General features: G+C 43.3%; 1 long non-coding RNA gene across 1 annotated transcript in view; it reads left to right on the top strand.

Annotated features, from left to right (window-relative positions):
* Nucleotides 1-8,357: 8,357 nt before the first annotated feature.
* Nucleotides 8,358-22,990, top strand: part of LOC138745905 (uncharacterized) — an 87,362-nt gene continuing 72,729 nt past the window's right edge. Inside the window, exons 1-2 of the long non-coding RNA XR_011346576.1 lie at nucleotides 8,358-8,427; nucleotides 13,275-13,384. This is a non-coding gene — a long non-coding RNA (uncharacterized lncRNA). The remainder of the gene's footprint in view (nucleotides 8,428-13,274; nucleotides 13,385-22,990) is intronic.

The following is a 22,990-nucleotide window of genomic DNA, read 5'->3' as shown; positions in this document are numbered from 1 at the left end:
TAACCTCTCCCCCTCTCTATATCTACACCCGATTTGATCACAGTAACAGGGAAGAACCACTCCTCTGCACCCCCACATGCCCTGATGATCCTCTCCTCTCCGTATCCGAGGGTGACGTACGGACTTCCTTCAGGAGAGTGAATCTGAGGAAAGCATCAGATCCGGTTGGAGTATTTGGCTGAGTATTGAAAATCTGTGCTGACCAACTTCCAGTGTATTTATAGATATCTTCAACATCTCGCTCTGCAGGCATCAGTCATACTGGTGCCCAAAAAGAGTGTCGTAACCTGTCTAAATGACTATCAACCAGTAGCACTTACATCAAGAGTGACAAAGTATTTTGAAAGGCTGGTGTTGAAGCATATCGGCTCCTGTCTGAGCGGTGACGTGCTCTACGGTAGATGTCATATGATTGGTTACACAAAGCCTTGGAACATCTGAACAGCAAAGATACATACATCAGGATACTCTTTATCGACTACAGATCGGCATTTAACATCATCATCCCCTCAAAACTGATTAGCAAACTCCAAGATCTGGGTCTCAACATTCCAATATGTAATTGGATCCTGGATTTCCTCACCTCCAGACAACAATCAGTGAGGACTGTAAGAACATCTCCTCCACAATCTCCATCAGTACTGGAGCATCACAGGGCTGAGTTCTTAGCCCCCTGCTCTACTCACTTTACACCAACGACTGTGTAGCTCAGTACGACATATCACCATCTACAAATTCACTGATGATCCCATGGTCATGGGTGGTGTAGAGGAAGGGGATGAGTCAGCGTACAGGATGGAGATGGAAAACTTGGTTGAACGGTGGACCAACAACAACCTCTCACTCATTGTCACCAAAACTGAGGAGCTGATTATTGACATCAGGAAAGCCAGAGACTTACAATCCAGTGATCATTGGGGGATCAGAGGTGGAGAGGGTGAGCACATTTATGTTCTTGGGAGTCACTATCTTGGAGGATCTTCTCTGGACCCAACACACAAATGGCACCATGAGGAAAACACTTCAGCACCTCTACTTCCCCAGGAGTTTGTGGAGGTTTGATATGACATCAGAAACCCTGGCAAATTTCTGCAGAGGTGTGGTGGAAAGTGTGCTGACCGGCTGCATCTCAGACTGGTACGAGGACACCAATACCCCTGAGCATAAAGCCCTCCAAAAGGTAGTGGACACAGCCCAGGACATTGCAGGCAAAACCCTGCCCACCATCAAGAACATCTAAAGGAAAAGCTGCCATCGGAGGGCAGCAGCAATCATCAAAGACCCACCTCACCCAGAACATGCTCTGTTTTTGTTGCTGCCATTAGTAAAGAGGTATTGGTGCCACAAGACTCGCACCACCAGGTTCAGGAACAGCTGCTACCCCTTCACCATCAGACTCCTCAACAACAAACTCAATCAGGGTCTCTTGCTTGTTCACTTTATTGATTTTATTTTTATTCTCTCTGTATTGCTCAGTCAGTTTGTTTACATTTGTTATCTGTTATTTGATTGTGTACATGTTCATGCTGTGTGCAGTTTTATTTTGCTCTACCAGTTAGTGGTAATTCTGCTATGTCCAGAGGCAAAAGAATTGCACAGTTGTGTGTGAGATCCTGAATGTACTTTGACAATAAATCTGAAATCATAAATCTGAAATCTAAACTACAAACATGTATTCACAGTGACCTCAGTGGTTACTGCTCTAGTGGTGTATGCCTTCCAATGACTGACCACATCACCCATTTGTGACTGCAGTGATATCATAGTTCAGCAGCCATCCTTTGAAGGTCAAACTCTGCTGGCAGTTATCATGAATTTAAATTAAATTAGACGTACAGCATGGTAACAGGCCCATGAGCCCATCCCGCCCAAATATATCAATCAACCTAAAACCCCTGAATGTTTTGAAGGGTGGGAAGAAACTGGGACATCTGGAGGAAACTCACGCAGACAGAGGGAGAATGTGCAAACTCCTTACAAATAGGGCACCTGCCTAAATTTTGCTCATAGCTTGATCAAGCCCGAAACATTGGTTATTTATCTTTATCTTTGGTATATAAAGTGCACTGTTTGACTTGCTGAAATTCCCCAGCTTTCTGGTTTTACTTCGATCATGGTGTCTGGAGACCTTTGCGTTTTATTCCTTACAGACAGCGGCGGATTTGAACCAAGGTCGCTGGCATTGTAAGAGTGTTGCACTATCCGCTTCACCAGCTTTGCTGCCCATCATCCCCCACTTCGTTCTTCAGCTTGGATTTGTTCTGCACCACTCCTCGTTAACTTCAAATCCTGGCTACCCACCTGGCCTTGAGAATGCAAGAATTTTGCTCAAACTGCATTATCGTGTCCCTTCGTTGATTGGCCCCAAGTATGATTTCAAAAGACCTTGGAGATCTAATTAAGTTGCATTCCATGTGAGAAAATACTGCAAGTGATTTGTCAAGTGTGCCTGCACACAGATGATTTCTCTGCCACTGGTCTTTCCAACTTATTTGATTGTTCCATCATTATTCCTTTTGTTTTAATTCCATTTGTTAACAAGTCCACTGTCATTAAGAGATGGCTGATATTTGATCTTAACGCTGCAAAGATACTTTGTTGGGTATGTTTCTGGGGTTTCTGAAGCTGATAAGCTAGTATCACTCCAATGCTTTGAGCATTAATATTTCTGAAGACATTTTGAGATACATCCAGACTTGGTGGAATCGTGGTTGAATTGTAAGCTCTGCAAACAGCCAGTCCATAGGGATGTAGAAGACCGTCGAACTTCAACAAATATATAAAATAAAACAGAAAAATGCTGGAAGGCTATATGGGAGGCTAGGCTATATCAGTGGAAAGAGAAAATGAGTTAATGTATCTGAGGAAGGATGTTGCCTGCTTCTCTTGTTGGAGCCTTGACCTGCAAAGTATTTCCAGCATTTTCTGTTTCACTTTAGATTTCTAGTATCTGCAGATTTCTAATATTCTCAACAAATCCATGGCAGCTCATCCAACATTTCCTTCAGTTTATACCCTGTATAGTAATGTTTGGCTGCCTTTTGGTTCCTCCTGCCACACTGTTCCATTAAACATGGAGCTTTTCTGTGCGCGAGCATTCTTCATGGCATAGTGGTGCAGCAGTGGTTTTGCCCTCACAGCCCCACGGATCTGAGGGCAAACTTGAGCTCTGGTGCTCTCTGGGTGGAGTTTGAATGTTTGGACTGTGACTGCATGGATTTCCCTTGACTCTGGTTTCCTCCCACATCCCAAAGACATGCTGGTTGGTGACTGTAAATCCTCTCCAATGTAGGTGGGAGAAAGAAAAAAGCAGCACTGCTGTAACATCAGCACTGCTGCTGGTGCAGACCTGGAATCAGAGTGGAATTCATGGGCATGTGAGTGATAATAACTTTCATGGAAGTAGGTGAGGGTATATAGATTGATGGGTTGTACTCTGAATGCCTCTGAGGTTGTAAGAAAAAAAATGTTGTAAAATGTAAGAAAACTGTTTTTGCAGCTCAGAACCTGGTTCATTTTAACAGTGCTTTTATTAAATGCACTCTTGCTGGTGGTTTGGCTACATGTGTATGTCTTCATGTTGTAGAGCATAGAAACAGGTCATTTGGCCCATCACGGCCATGCTAGTCATCAGGCTTATCTTTACCTACATTTGTTCTGTAGCCTTCTTTGGCTTGGCAGTTCAAGTACTCATCCCGATGCTTTGTAAATATTGTGAGGGTACCTGCCTTCAGCACCTCCTCAGATTTCCTTCCACCTTTCATTTCCTATGTACTCCACCGCTCTCTGTTTGAAAAATTTGGCCATCTAGTGGGCTACCCTGCTGCGTCTCTCATACCCATACCTTCAAGTTTTAGATTCGCCGCCAAGGGGAAAAAAGTTACGACTCTCTACCCTATAGTTCTGTGTACTTCTATCAGGCCTTCCATCTGCCTCTCCCTCTGTTGTTTGTCTTGGAACTGCTAGACAAAAAAAAAACAGGAAGATGGATAGAAATCCATGCTTGAAACCCCAACAATGGTGAAAGATTAAAAACTGCAAAGCTTGACAGTGAATGGTGACAACATTGTTGGAGGCGAGACCTTTTAGAATGCTGTAAAAGGCGGCATATAAATAGAAGGTTTATTAACGTGTAACACAAATGTCGGAGTGCTGTCTTCCAAGGCAGACAATCATAACTTCAAGCCAAAACATTGAGACACAACACTAATGCAAAAATTGGTATTTTAATAACAATAAATTTGTTGGATTTATGATATGTAGCCATAGTCTTTGAAAAAAAAATGGTGGAGAACATATTTGAATTGAAAGATGCATTTTAAATTGAGGCAATATTGTTTTAATTTAACGCAATTTACCTGGGTTAATAAGAATATAAAATGTAATGAAGAAATACAGATTAAGAGTTCTATCTGGTTACCACATGCAGTGTCATTCTCGTCCTCTATGAATATTTTCTTTAGTTTCAACACTCTTCAAGACAATTTCTCATTTCAACTGCACACAATGGCCAAATTAACAATGAAAACAGACTGTGGAAAAACCGTGATCTACTATTAATCCTATCCAATCCTGTGTTAAATTAATGCAGGTTGAAAAAAAAGCAGTATAGGCTATAAAGAACTAACATAGTATGATACATGGTTTATTTATGGCCTTGATAATTAGTGTTACTGTTGTGTCTATATTTGTGAACTCGGATTGGTTCACTCCTGGGATTCATCATATCCCACTGGTTTTAATGAAACATTCATGCAGTAGAACATTAAAACCCCAGGTTCGGGAATGCATAATTGGACTGGCATACTGAGTGGTTAAGGTACATCTTGATCTGAACACTTGGTTCTTTGTTTTCTGGGAAGGAGCAGGTGGATGGTGACAAAGGCACAAACATTTAACATAGTATTCTTGACGTGGCTGCACGCAAAATTGTAATAACCCAAAGTTCAGAGTCAGCTGAGGAAGGACAAGTGGCCACACCAAAAATCCACTTCAACTGATGCACCTCAGAATCTCAGTTTATAGCCTTCGGTCACAAACATTTGCCCTCCGTGCCCAACTTTAGAAAGATCTGGTGGGATTGGAATTACACTGCCGCTGAATTTGTATTAACGCATCACTCATCTGTCCATAGTGCTTCAGATCTTGTACCTTGTCAGCCTTACCCATAGTGATGGTTTCACAAGATGAAGGGGCCCCTGGAGGAAGATGACCCAGAGCACCTATATTTACTGCAGGACAGGTGTGAAGGGGAGATCATAATCAACCAAATAATGTAGCTGTTCAGATAAAATCGCTCGACATTATTGGAATGTACTGACCTTCCTTATTGACTATCGACCAGTAGTACTTATATCAACAGTGATGAAGTGTTTTGAAAGGCTGGTGATGAAGGATATCAGCTCCTGTCTGAGCGGTGGCGTGGATCCATTCCAGTTGGCCTATCGTAGTTACAGGTCTACGGCGGATGCCATCTCACTGGCTGTGCACAAAGCCTTGGAACACCTGGAAAGCAAAGATGCATTCGTGTATATCAGGATGGTCTTTATCAACTACAGTTTGCCATTTAACATCATCATCCCCTCAAAACTAATCAGCAAACTCCAAGACCTGGGAGTTAAGACCCCACTGTGTAACTTGGATTTCTTCACCTCCAGACCACAATCAGTGAAGATTGGTAATAGTGTCACCTCCACAATCTCCATCAGTACTGGAGCACAACAGGGCTGTGTTCTTAGCCCCCTGATCTACTCACTTGACACCTATCACTGTCGGTACAACAATAGCATCATTTAGAAATTTGCTGATACCTCCATAGTGAGTTGTGTAGAGGAAAGGGATGAGTCATCATATAGGATGGAGATGGAAGACTTGGTTGAATGGTGCACCAACAACAACCTCTCACTCATTGTCACCAAAACTGAGGAGCTGATTGTTGACATCAGGAAGCGAAAGCCAGAGGTTTACAATCCAGTGATCATTGGGTGAGCACATTTATGTTCTTGGGAGTCACTATCTTGGAAGATTTGTTGATGACCCAACATACTAATGAAACACACTGTGAAGAAAGCACATCAGCGCCTCTACTTCCTCAGGAGTTTCCAGAGGTTTGGTATGACATCAGAAACCCTGGCAAATTTTTACAGAAGTGTGGTGGAAAGTACGCTGACCGGCTGCATCACTGTTTGATATGGAAACACCAATATCCCTGAGTGTGAATCCCTCCAAAAGGTAGTAGGCAGAGCCCAGGACATTACAGGCAAGACCCTCCCCACTATTGAGTACATTTACAGGGAATGCTGCCATCATAGAGCAGCAGTAATCATCAAAGACCCTAACCATCCAACACATGCTCTGTTCTCGCTGCTGCCATCAGGAGAGAGGTATGGGTGCCACAAGGCTCACACCACCAGGTTCAGGAACAGCTGCTACCCCTCTACCACCAGACTTCTCAATGACAAACTGGGACTGGGACTGGTTTTAATGAAACATTCATGCAGCAGAACATTAAAACACCTGGTTCGGGAATGCATAATTGGACTGGCATACTGAGTGGTTATGGTATGTCTTGATCTGAATACTTGGTTCTTTGTTTTCTGGGAAGGAGCAGATCTTTAAGGACTCTTACTTGTGCACTCTATTGATTTTCTTTTGTTCTCTCAGTATTGCACAGTCAGTTTGTTTACATTCATTATCTATTTACAGTTCTTTGTTTACATGTTTTCCACTGCGTGCAGTTTATTATTTGCACTACCAATTAGGGTCATTCAGCTGTGCCCGCAGGAAAAAGGAATCTCAGGCTTGTATATGATGTCATGTATGTACTCTAACAATAAATCTGAAATCTGAATTTATTCCTCAGATATTCACTGTGTTTCAGAGACTGCATTGGTAAATTAAGGCATCGGTTGTTTTCCATGAGTCTAGCACCTCTTTGAATGCCACTGGTTCCATTTGAAACTGCTGGCCACAGTCGCCATGATCTGGCCCAACAGCTGGCCACATGTGACATATGCCTGAGCAAAAATATTCTACCCCTTTACCTTTGTTACCACTCAAAGAAATTGAGAACTTGCACCTTAATTTCACTGACTTTACAATCAATTACATTTGAATGAAGAACTCCATCAGAAATCACATTGGTCTCATAGTTAACATCCTTGAGCTCAATCAGGTAGCTATTGGGGAAATGGATGCATTTTGTCTTCCAAAAGTGCAGCAGGTTGGGAGGCAGCAAATGTAACAATGCTATTCAAGAAAGGAGGGATAGAAAATAGGTCATGGTAGACCAGTTCATCTGACGTCTGTTGTCATGAAGTAACTGGTTACATAGAAAGTTATAGTAAAATCACAATACTGAGAAACTCAGTGGGTCAAAAAATGTAATTTGGAGAGCAAAGATAAAGAAACATAACTTTTTGGGCTTGAGCCCTTCACCAGGGTATGAGCAAATATAGGCAGGTGCTTGAACAATATGGTGGGGGAGGGGCTGGAGCACAGTCCCATATAGGCAAGACTTAAAAAGTGGATAAGGGAGGAAAGGTAAACTTGCAAACCAGGGGATGGTGGATGGCTCTGTAAATGGAGTGGGAAGGGCGTGGAGAGCTGGAGGGAATGGAGGGAGGGGCAGCGAGTGGGCAAGCAGAAACCAAAGATCTGCTGAGGCCAGCATTTATTTTTCATGCCTAATTCCCCTTGACAAGTTGTTGGGGAGCTCCATTCTTGAACCAGTGCACTTAGTGTGGTTGAAGCATTCCTCAGGAGCTTTAAGGGAGTGATTTCCAGTGTTTTGATGGGGTGAAGGTGAGGAGGCTGATGGTTTCCATCACTGCACGAAACTTTGCCGAGACCGTGCTGAATGAAACTATTCCTCATCTACCCCTCCCCCTCCAAAGTGTAACCAGGAAGAGTGTTTTTCACCAACTGGAACAATCTCTTATAAAAATATACAGTCCGTTTATCTCAAAGAAGTAAACGGCTATTGGGTGTGTGGGTTAGTTTACACCTCTCAGAATTTTATGTTCATCTCAGGCATAATTCTATTTAGCAAATCTCTCAAAAACAAAAGTTTCTGTACTGCAGGTTTAGTTCAAATTATATTCTTGGTATATCAAGTAGTTATTGTTAACAGGAGATATCCACCACATTATCCCCTCAAGACCAGAGCCCCAGCAGATGCCATTAATTCTACGAAGCAGCGAAAATTCACAGCCAGCAATTTGCCCGCATGCTTTGACAGCACTTCACTGACATGCTTAGTTCACAATTATTTCTGTACCAATGCCAGCGGAGTGAAGTAAGACCCATGCAGAAAGTATTTGTACCAAAGGAGCTCGATTGATTTACTTTCAGTTTCTGCCACGGATTGGTTCTGGGGCAAAAGCCTGCTCAGCAGGTGAAAGAACCTCCAAAATAAAAGAATTCAAGGTGAGTAGCAGAGAACATAGACAAATATAGAAGGCAAGCCTTTACAGTGTAAAAGCTCTGGTGCTTCAACAGATGGCTTCTCAAATGGGCTTATTCAAATGAGTGAGTCCTGCTGTGGGAAAAGGGCATTTACATTTCCGTGTTGTAATGGTGGCAAACAAGATGGACCCTGGCTTCATCTAATAGTCTACTCTGTTTTACACAAATTAATAAAATATGTTATCTTTGAGGTGTGTGTGCGTGAGCATGTGTGTGTGCTTTACACACGTGATAAAGAAAGGAATAATGCAGTTGACAGCAGTGTTGTTTCTTTTAAACATATCACTGAAATGTCAACCTGAGTTGAAATGCTGATTCTGTTAACTATTTCAACTCCTGATGCTTGTGCCTTGAACTAACCAGTTAAGAGTCTTTCTGAAAAAAGTGAAACATTGGCCAAGATGTGGTCATATGTGAAGCTGGGGGGGGGGGGGGGGGGTGCATTGATCCTTCCAGTCATTGGTCTCAGTCCAGGCATGTCACTCAGTGTTCCTATTCCCGAAAATAGTCTTGGATCATGGCAGGTCTGAGTCTTTGGCCGAGGTGGGTTGGGGGGGGGGGGGGGGAGGGTGTAGATTGTGGATCTGACATCAGAGCCCATTATTTAATAGTTGTGAGGTGGAAGAATTGGGAGCAGGGGACTCGGAGTTGGATGGAATGGAAGATCAAGTGAGAGAGTGACCAGCATTTGTCATGTGTCGTAACTCTTCCTTGCAGTGCATTTTGTGGGGAAAGATAGTCTCACCTGCAGAAACCCAACTCTTGTAGAAAGTCAAATGAGATCTGGGCAAAATCAGTCACCGTTGCTGAGCAAGTTGCCCAAAGAGAGAGGGGATTGGAGAGGTGGGAGGGGGGCATTCTCACACGCGGCTGGGTATCCACCTCTAAAGCAGACACGGCAGAAGTCTATTGAATCCAGGTGTCCCAGTATTGTGGAAAGATGTGGAAGAATGCAGGGTTAAATTTGTAAATATATTTAACCTCCACTCATCACCTACACCATTTGAAGATCCCTCATCAGAAGTTTACAGCGACAAAGCAGGCTGACAGAGACTTCAATAGTGCTTCAACTTTGCCCATATTTCGATGCTGAATAAAAAAAATACAGATGCAGAATGCTACCAACAGATGCAAAGGAGCTTGGAGCCCAGCCAGAAATCGAAACCTTCAGAAGTGGAATCAGAATCAGGATTTATTGTCACAAACAAGTCATGAAATTTGGAGTTTTGCAGCAAAATTACAATACAAGTGCATGAAAAGTAAGGCCGCGTCTTTGGTTCATTGATTCTTCAAGAATCTGGTGGCAGCGGGGAAGAAGCTGTCCTTGTGCCGCTGAGAGCTCAACTTTAGGCTCCTGTATCTTTTCCCCGATGGTGGCAGAGTAAAAAGGGCAGGGCCTGAATGGTGGGGGTCTTTGAGGATAGAGGCTGCTTTTTTAAGACACCACCTCATGTAGATGTCCTCGATGGAGTGAAGGCTGGTGCTTGTGATGTCGCAGGCCGAGTTAACAGCCCTCTGGAATTTATTCTTGTCCTGAGTGTTGGCGCCTCCATATCAGGCAATGATGCAACCAGCTAGAATGCTCTCCATGGTACTCCTGTGTTGATGATCAGCGAGGAGGAGATGTTGTTTCCAATTCGTACTGACTGTGGTCTTCCAATGAGAAAGTCAAGGATCCAGTTGCAGAGTTGGGTACAGAAGCCTGGAGTTTGTAGCTTCTTGAATAGCACTGAGGGAATAATAGTATTGAAGGAACAGGGAACAGAACATTTTTGACATAAAAGGTGAAAACCTTTGTTATGTGGGAAGCCAAGATGTCAAGAAGCTGAGAGGTAGTATGAATATATGCATTAGGGTTTATTGTCATGCACATGAGTACAATGAACAGATGCACTGAAATTCTACTTGCATCAACCACATAGGTAAGTAAGATACACCATCAACAATAGTATGAATTAACAGCACAAAACACTATGAGACAGAAAAAGAGATGATGGATATAAAAGGATAGATAAATAACTATTCAATGTTGCAGTTAGTGCAAAAAGTGATGTTTCAATTGTGCAAGTGAATAATTGCAATAGGGTCACTAGGCATTTTTGTTTATGGTGAAACCCTGCATTATAGCCATCTCAAGTGAAAAAAAGGCGATTTTACCTTTTATGCTGACGACCTATAAGGCAGATCCCACAGTGCCTTTATGCAGAGCTGAGGCGAGTTGTGCAGTAGTGCCGTCTGCCACCGTGACGGCAAATGTACGCCCTGAGAAGGAAAAGCAGCCTATACTCGTCAATGGCGACCAAAGAGCAGGTCACAGCACTAGTGCAGATCTGTGCAAGCAGTCTTCGGACTTGGGCAGACCTCCCGCAATGTAATCACCTTTTTTGATCATATGGGCTTTTAAAAATTCATGGTCCTGGGTCATGGGCTGATGTCGTCATTGCGATGTCATCGGCCCTCCCTTTTGCAACCGCTTTCAGCTGCATTCATTTATGGAGGAGGTGGAGCGATTTCACTCCACCTTTAAGTGTGCACTCCCTAGGCAGATGGAAACTGGAGTGTAGTCCAGCAGCCCATCCACCTTTGGACCTTTTATGGAGGTAAGTGTAGCGATGTAAAGACTGAGAATCTCTCTTTTTACATTCGCCTCTATAATAAGGGCCTACTGAGTCAGGCAGTGTGGCTGAACTTTTCCCCTTTCTCCCTGTAAAAGAACCAAGCCTGATAAGATATTAAATGCGTCCAACACAGCAGATGGGATTCTGAGATCATTTGCCAATTTGCCCTGTATGATACCAAATATGTCATCAACCATTTTTCAAATGTTCACCACTTTGTCAGAGCAAATATTACAGATCAACGACAACTAATTTTACTAACCTTTTATTAAACTAAATTTGAATTAATAATTTCTTGGAAGTGGAACATTTTAAAACATCAAGATATGAAACTTGGGTTTGCAGACTCTGGGGGGTGCAGTGGACTGGCGCAGGGCACCAGAGACAGAAGAACACCACCTCCCACCCCCCCTGGGAAAGAGAAACCAGGGAGATGGCCCCACAGGAAGGTGACCGCGACAGCAGCTCAGCAAGGGTCTCAGCCGCTGAAGAACCCACATAGGTTGGGGGCTGGTGCCGACTTGGGGTCAAAGGACTCGCACTCGTCTGTGGGCTGCTGGAAGACTGGCTCATGGGAAGTAGGTATCATGGATGGCCGAGGGAAAAAACGTTTCCTGTACAGCCTCGGGCACTTGAATGCTTCCTGATCTGGATCTCAGGTTGCTGATGGATTGGAGGCTGTGGGAGCAGGAGAGGGGAATCCACGGACACTCGGGTCTCTGATTTGCTTCCCTTTCTCTTATTATTTGGGGTGCAGGGCAATGCTAATGGATGACTCTAAGGCAGGCAAAAACTGACATTTCGTGTATATTACATTTTTTTTGTCTTATTACTTATCAATAAAGGAATCTTGCATGCTGCTACACTTAATCTTTAGTTACTTGTGAAAATAAATGCATCTGTAAACAACCCTTATAATTACTGGTAATATTATCACAAATTTCCAGTTTAATTTTGCAAAATTTTAAAGAAAGAAAATCCTTGATACGACCATGTTGAACTATAGATAAGACCGCCCTATGGTTTTCATCAGTGGAAAATATAGACTGAACAGCAGATAATTCAATTCACAGAGAGTCAGGGAAGACTTGCTGTCAAAATAATGAGCAGAGACTTGTATGAAGAGGACTATTTTCCACATTCAGATCCATCAATGAAAGACTTTGACCTCAGTCCCACTTTTTAAATCAAGCTGTCAGTGTTACTTAGACCACGTTTGATTAATCAGCGACCCAGTCACTGATGGGTACAATAAGTTGGAACCGGCAGTATTCACATGGTCTCGCCCTCTCTGCACTCTCTGCTTCCATTCATTTCCACCATCACATCTGACGAGGACGGTTCAAAGGTCTCACTTGGGAAAAATCTGCACTTAAATAATTGAAGTATAAACTCATATCATGTGACTCAGTCAAAAATCTGAATGGCTTTCAGCAAAGCTGAGCAAATACTTGGGGTCCTATGTTAAACTGTGTGATTCTAGACAAATGGGAGGAGCTATTACCTGACAAATCAAAGTGAAGCATGTTAACTTCAGAAGTAAATCATAGACACTGTGGTTGAAGTTAAAACACAAAATACTGGAGAAGCCCAGCAGGTCAAACAGTGTCCTTTATGTAGCAAAGGTAAAGATACGTAACCGACATTTCGGGCTTGAACCCTTCATCAAAGTATGAGAAAATGCTGGCAGACGTCGGAACGAAAGAGTAGGTGGGGGTGGGGAAGGGGCAGGTGATGATAGGTGGAGAAAGGAGGGAGGGGGCAGCAGCAATGAGGGAGGAGAGATGGCTGGGTGGAGTGCGGGTGCTGTAAGTTCGTACGGTGGTGCTGTTCGCTGCCCTCAGTGCTGGGCCCGGCTTGCCGTTCCGAGTGACATAGGCCGAGGGGGGAAGGACACTTATTTTGGCACCGGTGTCAATGAGGAAGTGCCTTGTGGACAGAGAGTCCCACACATGGAGGAGACTGTCACGTTGGGCCAACCGCCTCAGCCATTAATGACGGTTGGCCATGGCGTTTCCCTGAAACGTGCAGAGTGGATGGCATCAATAAGCCCCTGCACCCCATCATTGGTGATAATAACAATACTGTTGGGTCACTTGCCTCCCTGTTTGCTGTGGCCTTGTTACTGGCTGTGTGCAGGGCCTAGCAATCTGCTTCACCGAAGCACTGTTTTCTTTCTTCGCTCTCCAGAGCACGTCCGCCTGGGCTGAGACTTTCCTGTGGTTGCTGAAGTCCTCATTGGCGAGCAAGAGTCGGATATCCTCGGGCAGCTGCTCTAGGAAAATCTGCTACAAGAGCAGGTAAGGCCTATATCCCTCAGTAAGGGCAAGCATTTTGGTCATAGGGCGGATAGTGCCCTGTTCCCCAATCCGTCCATATGCCATAATCAGGTGGTGGGCTCGTGCCGTGAGAACCCGAAGGTGCAGGTTAATAGCTCCTTGAAGGCATTGTATTTGCCTTGCGCTGGAAGCTGCCACAGGAAGTCGATGACCCTTGCTCCTATGTCCTGGTCGAGCGAGCTCACCAAGTAGTAGTAGGAATGTGTGTTGTCAGCAGTGATCTGGGCCTTGGCCTGTTCGATGCCCAGAATGTTGGCAGATTCATTGAAATTGTTTGAAGAGCTGTTTCATCCATCATCTTTGGGTCCAACTGGCAGTTAAACTTCCCAGGGTCACCAATGTAGCGTGCGCACTACCGCGAAGAGTAGAAAGAATGACACACACCCAAGAAGTCGAAGTCAAGTCTGACTTATAAGCTCTGCTTATATTCTCTCCCCACTGTGGATGACAGGAGTGACGTCACTGGAGCGCCGACCTTGGATTGGTCAGCATTCCCTCCATTGCTCGTTGTTTCCCGCCGCTCAGGTTGTCACCTGGGTCAAAGGTCATTTGTCCCCACAGGGTCTGTGTGGTCACTGCGTTCATTGACCATCTTGTGTACCAAGTCGCATCCCGGTTAGCAGGATGCTAGACACTCAATTTTAGCAAAACCAATGAGCTGTTTGTGAACTTCAGGAGGGGGAAAATCATGAATACACAAACCAGTACTCATCGAGGAATCACCAGTAGAAAGGCATAAGAGCTTCATGTTCTTGGATGTCAACATCACTGAAGATCTGTCATGAGGAAGGCTCGGCAGTGGCTATGAGTTTGTGGAGGTTTGGTATGATGCTAAAGACTTACAAATTTATTCAGGTTTACCGTGGAAAGCATTCTGATTGTTTGCATCACTGTGTGGTATGGAGGTGCCAATGCAGAATACAAGCAAAAACTCTAGAAGGTTGTGAACTCTGCCAGCACCATCACGGGCATCAGCTTCCACTGCATCGAAGACATCTACAAGAGGTGGTCTTAAGAAGGTACCATTTATCCTCAGGGATCCTCACCACACTGGCCATGTCCCCTTCACACTGCTACGATCAGGAAGGAGGGACAGGAGCCTGAAGACAAGCACCCAGCAGCACAAGGACAACTTCTTCCCCTCTGATGTCAGATTTTCAAATGGACAATGAACCACAGACACTACCTCACTTTCTCTTATTTTTGCATAATTTATTTATTTTTGTTATCGCAATATTTATACAGTAATCCTGTCGCAAAACAGTGAATTTAGCAATATGTTCATGACAATAAATTGTGATTCAGGTGGAAGAAAGTTGTGGGTGTTGGATAGGTGGAGAAGGGGAAAGGGACTGGGTCACAGGGAGCTGGGGGTGGGAGTGGGTGGGGTGGTGTTGAGTGTTTTGGAAATACGAGATATGTGAGAGGACCAAGGTGGATGAGAAGGAGAGAGGAAAGGAGTGAGTTACCTGAATTTGGGAAAAAGTGCTAAAGTGGAGGTAGTGATGTTGGAAGGATGGGTGTGGACAGAGCATGTAGTCCCTGCAGAAAGCAGAGAATGTTGGGGATGGCAGCTTTGGCCGGTGGTGGGATCAAGTTGTACAAGTGTCGAACAATGTGGAGGCTGGTGAGATGAAAGGTAAGGACCAAAGGAAGTCTTTCCTTAAACTAGTGGTTCTCAACCTTTTTTTTCCACTCACATACTACTTTGTCATCCCTATGCCATAAGTGCTCTGTGATTAGTAAGGGATTGCTTAAGGTGGGTTGTACGTGGGTTGAACCACTGCTCGAGACCCAATTGTTATGAACTATTTTGCTTGAGAAAATTTGTCATTGGCCTATATCCTTTGGCTTTATGAAACCGTGCACATAACGAGTCATTGAGGTACAATTAAAACAGTGGTTTTCAAACATTTTCTTTCCACCCACATTCCACCTTAAGCAATCCCTTACTAATCACAGAGCACCTATGGCATAGGGAATACTTAAAATGGTATGTGAGTGGAAGGAAAAAGGTTGAGAAGCTCTGCTGTAAATGGAGTCATGGAACAATTGAATTGTACGACACAGAAATAGGCTCTTCAGCTCATCACATCCATTCTGACCCTTTTTGTCCATTGACACGAAAACCATTCATACAAATTAAGTCTATATCGTTCTATGGTTTGCCTATTCATTTGCTTATCTAAATGTCAATGAAACATATTGATAGCATCAAGAATTCCCCACCACCACCTCCTCTGGCAGCAAGTTCCAGATACCAACCACTGTTTGTGTAAAAAAATTTCCCTCACATCCCCTTTAAAATTCCTTCCATGGGAAAAATATTTTTTTTACCCCTATCCATGTCTCTTACAATTTTGTACATCCTTGTCATCTCACCCTTCACCCTCCTTCACTTCTAGAAAAACAAACCCAACCCAACCAATCTTTTGTTGCTACTAAAATTTTCCAACCCAGTCATTATAAAAATTCAAGTTCAAAGTTCAAAGTTATTGTCAGAGTGCATACATGACATCACAAACAACCCTGAGATTCTTTTTCCTGCGGGCGCAGCAGAATTTCTACTGGAATCTATCCTGGCAGGTTTCCTCTGCTCTCTCTCTCTTTCTCTCTCTCTCTCTCTCTCCAGTGAAATCACTTCCTTCCTATAGCATGTTGAACTGCAACAAAACAAAAAGAGCAATCTAAATGTTGTCTTGTAAAGTTGCAACAAAACAACCCAACTTTTATATTTCCCTGGTCTGATCTATGAAGGCAAGCATGCCACTGCTCTCTTCACCAGTGTATCTCACTTTCAGGGAGATATGGACTTGACCTCCAAATCCCTCTTTCCATCACCAGTCCTTAGTAATCCTACTATTTACTGTATCTGTGACCCCTATTTGTTTTCTAAAAATGTATCATCTGTCAGGTTTAAATTCCATTTCCCCAAAGACATTCCATCTGCTTTAAATAACTTGCTCTTCTCTCCACAGCATCAAGAATTTGTACGTCTTCTGCCCCCTTGTAAACTCAGTGGTCTGCTTTAAATAACGTTCTCTGCTGTTCAAACTTCCATTTTTCACATCATATACCCCTTTATATATTCACTGAAGAGAGATCTGATACCTTTTTCATGAGCTCACTCTGGAATCTGCCACAAACATACACATTAGAAGCAGGAGTTGGCCACTCAGTTCCTTGACACCACACGAAGCATGGAGGGGTGGGGTTAGTGAGCAGTGCCTGGACAGTAAACAGTGGAAACAAGGAAACTGCCCACAAGTCAGATGCTGGTTTTTGTTCAGCAGCGAAAAAGTCTGTAAACATCGATATAATTAAAAATGATTAATACAACATTAAAATGTAATGAATACACTTTAAAATGATGGGTAGGTTAGATGGTAGGAAAGCAAAGGTTTTTAAAATCTGAGGGGATAGATTTAGGATATGAATGCAAGATATCCAGAGAGAGAGAGAGAGAGAGAGAGAGAGAGAGAGAGAGTGGTTGGAATCTGGCATACTCTGCCTGAGTAGAAGCAGACTTTTGAAATGTGCTCTCGAACCACCAAGACATCAAATGCATATTGGTATGGATGCGTACCATGTGGTCAGCATGGACATATTGGGCCGAAGGGTCTTTTACTCTGTGGATTATATTTATGCAAATTAAGTGCAAGCATTCATATGAATAAAATTAAGTTTAAAAAAATCACTTTTGGTTTTGGTCAGCCACCCCTTTCGAGTGGTCTAAAAATGAGAGTAAAAAATGTACCTTATCACTCAGCACCCTGGACTCCTTCTCCAGCACATTCCAAACACCCGCACTGTGCAGACACAGCCAAATCCAGGAAACACTGATGTTTGTCTTTATGATCTTGCCTGAAAATCATTCACATCTCTTAAGAAAGTAGAGAGGTTTTCATTTCAATTTCTCAATGATTTTAAGCATCTTTGACAATGCAACAGTCCTTCGGTATTACATTAATCTATTGGCCACTGGAGCAAGACTTCAAACCAGAGCCTTTAAATTAAGTAATGGAAGGGGTTTTTTTGAAAACATATCTTGATGTATATACATGAGCTTGCAATAGATGATTGAGGACCACTTGATTAATTTATTGCAATATTTAATTTTAAAGGGAGTGGAGGCATTGTGAGTATAATATTGGCTATGATCCTGAAAGCAAAGAGCAGTGGTTGAGGGTTTTCATAATGAAAAGTGATATATGTGTCTTAGCCAATGTTCGATATTAAAGTCACCCTTCTATATATTACAGATTTGGAATTGCATACATGGAACATAAAGTTTCAGGTGGAACCAAACTTGGGAATGTAAGATGCAATTTGGAAGATGGAAGGGCTTAGACAGGAGGAAAACGCGAAGGCATAAGGCCAACGAAATTTGATGCAGTATCTGTGTCAACTGACACAATTTAGTCAGAATGATAAAGAGTTAATTTGAGCTCAATGTCATAATTTAAAAGGGTTGCGGGAAAGGAGAGGGCTGGCAGCAGATGTAGAGACGCATCGTGAAGTTGGTAAAGGATACAGAATCCAGGGTTCGGTTATCAGAGGAGTCGAGGCCAGAAAGAAAGAAACCTGCAAAATCTTGGTGATGGGCTGAGATTTAAAATGCTGTGATTATACTGTGCATGAGGATCTTAAGGAGAGAGTTTAAAGAGATGCTCATAATCAATAGTCATTTTGAGGGAGTAGATTGACGAGAAAGGTATTGGTGGGTAGGTGCTGAGAAGTTAATACGCAACAGGTGACATGAGGTAAACATTTTCTCCGTATCACATGTCATGAGGTGAAATGGATTGCCTGAAATGGTTTGTGAATAAGATTCAATAGTGGTGTTCAAAAGAATTTTAGAAAAAATCCTGAAGGAATAGTAACTGCAGGACTTTGGGGAAAGAGCAGGGAGATGGAATTTGTGGGCTTGGTGTGCCAAAGATCTAGCACAATAATGCTGGGCTAAATAATTTTCTTCCGTTTTCCATCATGTTGCAGTTTAGGAGAATAATCCTTGGCAGAAACTTCTGAAAAACATTATGAAACATCCATTCAAAGGATCAAAGACCTTCTGAGATATCTATGATTTTATTTATGTTGTGAACTGCTTACAGGTAAATGTCAAACAAAATGTCAGAATAGGAATTTATAAATTAACATTATTTTATATTGCACTATTTCAGAAGACAGATGCCAGTAACATTTGCAATGCAAATTGCTCAGTAGGGTTTCCTGAAAGATCAAAATTCCCTGGTGGTACAGGAATCTGATCATAGCTACGTTTCAATGGCTTTTTGGCATTGATCCACATTGTAGTTTTCTCTAAACGTATTAGAGAATATTTCTCTAAATATATATATGATACACTTGATCGTGGAGGTTGTGAATTAGACGCTGAAAGAAAGCCACCTAGAGCCCACTGTTCATGTGATTGTAGGCTGCATTATCAGGATGGAGAGGCACAGCCATTCCCTAATGAACCATAGTGAACACCAGGGCAATAATGGGTTGGTGGGAGTAAGCAGTATTCGGTGCGGGACAATGGTCTTTGCTGTGAATAGCAGACATGTAGTAAGACTTTGTAATGCTTCCAGCAAGTAGCTTGTCCTCTGTTGACCTAGCCTGACACCACAGGCAGTTCCTCTAATGTGATGCCCCGGCATATACTGGGACTATATGCTGGTTAATCCCTGTTTCCAGAATAATTATGGGTCAAAGCCAGTGGATCATCTTCTGCCCTGCTGATAGTGGCTGTGGCAGTCCCTTTGCCACACCACTATTGGGTGAGGGGGCCCCTTTAAGAACTGGAGCATCTGACTAATCGCTGTGTTTGATGATGCCTCATTTTCACGTTGAACTGGCAAGAAGTGTGGTGCAAGCAGAGAATAGAGAAATACTGCTTTGCTCTAGAATTTCTTTTGTTCAATCAAGTATGTTTTCAAAATAACCAATTCCCCTCTGGTACATTGCAGAGAATGAGAGAACATAACGTCATGGTATGAGAGGTGCCAATGAATTATAGTTCATAAGGCATACAAACAGTTCCTTGGGTCCCTCCACTCCACACCAACCGTCAAGCATCCACTTTACAGTGATCCTACACTGATCCCATTCTATTCTCCACATATTCCCATCAACTCCCCCCAGATTCTACCAGTCACCTATATTGCAGAGGCAATTACAGATAAACTCACATGCCTTTGGGATGTTGGAGGAAGCCCACAGAGTCGCAGGTACTAATTCCACGCACACAGGCCCCTGGAGGTCAGGATTGCTCCAGCTTTGAATGACGAGTAGTCTGCGTGGTTAAAAACACAGTAAATGCTGGCTGCTCTTGCAGCATCCATAGAAGGTAAAAGTATATTGCTGGCGTTTTGGGCCTGAGCCCTTCATCAAGGTATGAACAGAGTCAGGCAGGTCCCTGAATCAAAAGGCTGGGTGAAGAGGAGCACAGACCAAATAGTGATAATTGGACGTAGACAGGATAAGAGAGGAAAGGTGAGAGTTGTTCAGGGGAGGGTTGTGAACTGGAGGAGAGGAGATAGGGAGAGAGAGAGAGGGGGAGGAAAGGAGACAGAGGGATAGATAAAGATAGACAGGTGGGTGGGGGGGAGTACTAATGGAAAGCAGAGAACTCAATGTTAATGCCATCTGGTTGGAGGGTGCCCAGATGGAATATGAGATATTGTTTCTCCAATTTACGTGTGGTCCCAGTCTGACAGTGCATGAGACTATGAACACATATGTCAGCATGGGAATAAGGCGGGGAATTGAAACTGGTTACTAATGGGAGATCTCCACTATTGGTGGCGGACAGAGCCAATATGCTCAACATAGCGATCTCCCAGTCTGCATGCAATCTCTCCGATGTAGAGGAGACCACAGCGGGAGCACCAGATACAGTAGATGACTCCCGCAGATTCAAGAGTGAAGTGTTACTTAATTTCTGAAGGACTGCTTGGAGACCCGAATAACGGTGAGGGAGGAGATGTGGGCTCAGGTGTCACACTTCCTGCTGTCAGGAAGTGCAAAGGGGGCGATTGATGGGAAGGGAGGAGTCATGGAGGGAGCAGTCCTGAGGATGGTGGACAGGGGAGGAGAGGGGAAGATGTGTCTGGTGGTAGTATCATTTGTGGTAGAATCCTGTCCTTGTTATGTGTAGGGGCAGAGGAGGCCAGGGCAGATGTGTGGGTAATGGAGGATATGTGGGCGAGTCCTGAGTTGATGGTAATAGAGGGGAATTCACATTTTTTGAAGGTGGACCTCGGATGATCTCACGTGGAAGACCTCATCCTGGGAGCAGATGAGACTAGATGTTGGAATTGCCAAAAAGGAATGGAATTGTTACAGGCGATAAGCTGCGAAGAGGTGTAGTTGAGGTAATTCTGGGAGTAGGTGGGTTTGTAGAAAACATTTGTCGATATTTTTTCTCCTGAGATGGAGACAGGGAGATCAAGAAAGAGGAGAGTGTGCCTTGAGATGGACCAAATGAATTTGAGGTCAGGGAGGAAGTTGGCAGCAAAGAGGACAATGTCTGTGTGGTGCTGCATTCGATCCACTGCTCGCAGAGGGCATTTGTTTGTCCCTGATGCAGGATCTCAAGACCATCACAAATGCCCCACTTCTCCTCTTTGAGCTCCTATGGCCAGGAGATGGATGGAATTTTTTTCAAGGACTTTTTGAGGGTATACTTGATTCTCTACTTTTTTTCGCCTAGTAATCTCTTTCCACGACAGAACTTGGAATTGAATGACTGATTCTGGAGTCAAGAAGGAAAGGTTCATCCTGAAAATCTGTGGTGTTAGTTGTGATACATTCAGTTACCCAACATTCAGTTCTGATGTAGCCGATGGTTCTGGTGTAATAGCTGATCTAATTATTGTTCAAGGCAGATTTCTACTTCACTTTCTGACCTCACAGCGACAGAAACGTTCAGGCCAGTTGCATTCATCACAAACTTTGATCTCTAAAGAGTTGAATTTGTTCATATCTCGTGGTTTCCCAACTGAGCATCCAATAATGTTGTATTACAGTGAAAACTCTCTGGGGCATGGAAACACCCCGTGGCTTCACCTGGTTGTTCTCATTCATTAGTCACCGTAGAATGCATAGGGTAGGTATCTCTGTTTGTGTGAGCAGTACTGATAGGAAAGTTCTATGATACTCACCCACCATTTATGCATATATTGCATTTTAAACCTTTGAGCATATTTATAAGCACAATATGTTATCCAACAGAATATTGCTGTTACCCCATGAGGTGACAGAAGTATGAGTGGGTGGTTGTTGTGAGTCAGTGATAATAGTATTAATGGAAAATGTAGAATATTATCATCCAACCGGTTTTTTAAAAACTTATTATGGAGGCCATTTGGCACATTGGGTCCATGCCAGTTCCCAACAGATCAATTCTTCTCTGTATCTCTGCTACTAAAGCTCATTTACTGCCTTTGTATTTCCTTTCGATTCTTTTGCCGCTTAACCACTCAAAAGGAGAACTTGCACTAGTCAGTCAATGATCCTCCAAGGACATTCGATTGCAGCAGGAAGCCAGAGCACCCAGGGAAATCCCACATTGTCAAGGGAAGAAAGTGCAAACACCACACATGGTTCTCAAGGTCAGCTTCGAACCAGAGGCTATGAAGAAGCAATGTTAACAGCTGTATCGCTGTGTTGTGCTGAGTTTTAATGGTCAGCATTTAGTGACATGAATCAGTCATGCAACCGTTCTTGATCACAGCCTCTTTGTGGATGCCATTTTTGGATGCTGCAATCTCTAGCCCTTTGGTCAGTGGATGCCTTACCATGGCGGGTGGCTGTTCACATCACGGAGTCAGTTTGGGCCAGGTGATTGTGTGGGGTGGGATGCAGCAGGGAAGCATACCCGCTCTCCCCTGTATTTTCCCTCAGTTTCGTACTAACCTTTCTTTCAGCTGTTTCCTTGCTGCCAAGGGGAGAGTTCTGTAAACCCCGAGCTGCTTCTTAGCAGTGCAAGACAAGGCAGCTGCCAGCTCTCTGCACAGCTCATAAGAGGAACGCAACAGCTTCTACCTTTTATGCACGATTCTCTGTGCAAAATAACACAATCACGTATTTTCATGAATCTTTTGCGTAATGTCAGAATTTTGGGGAAAATTGCAGCACAAAAAATAGGGTGATTTTCTATTTACGGGCATTTTTCTTTTTATATTGAATGCGTTGAAACAATTAAACATTTTAACGATATTTCCTTCATTCAAGTGCGCCTGGATGGCCATGTAAAGATGACCTTTCATTTTCTCCTCAGCAAAGAAGGACATCAGGAATGAAATTATCAGAAGGTAGTTTTAGGGTTTGCCTCCAAATCCTTGAACAGCTTTAGCAATGAATGGGGTATTCAACTGCAGTCATTGTTAGTTAGACTCAGTTCTGCATGCTTCAGTTCCATGCCCATTTGCCACATTAACTGCTGGCTGAGGGGACAATGATGGGGGGAAAACAGAAATCAAGGTCTTTGATAAAAATAGAACAGTGTTTTACCTTAAACAGTGCAATTGGTTAATAAAAGGAAAAACAAAACTGAGAAGA

Source organism: Narcine bancroftii, chromosome 11 (assembly GCF_036971445.1).
Source record: "Narcine bancroftii isolate sNarBan1 chromosome 11, sNarBan1.hap1, whole genome shotgun sequence".
NCBI lineage: Eukaryota > Metazoa > Chordata > Chondrichthyes > Torpediniformes > Narcinidae > Narcine > Narcine bancroftii.
Note: the sequence above shows the minus strand (reverse complement) of the source record. Positions and strands in the feature narration are given on the sequence as shown.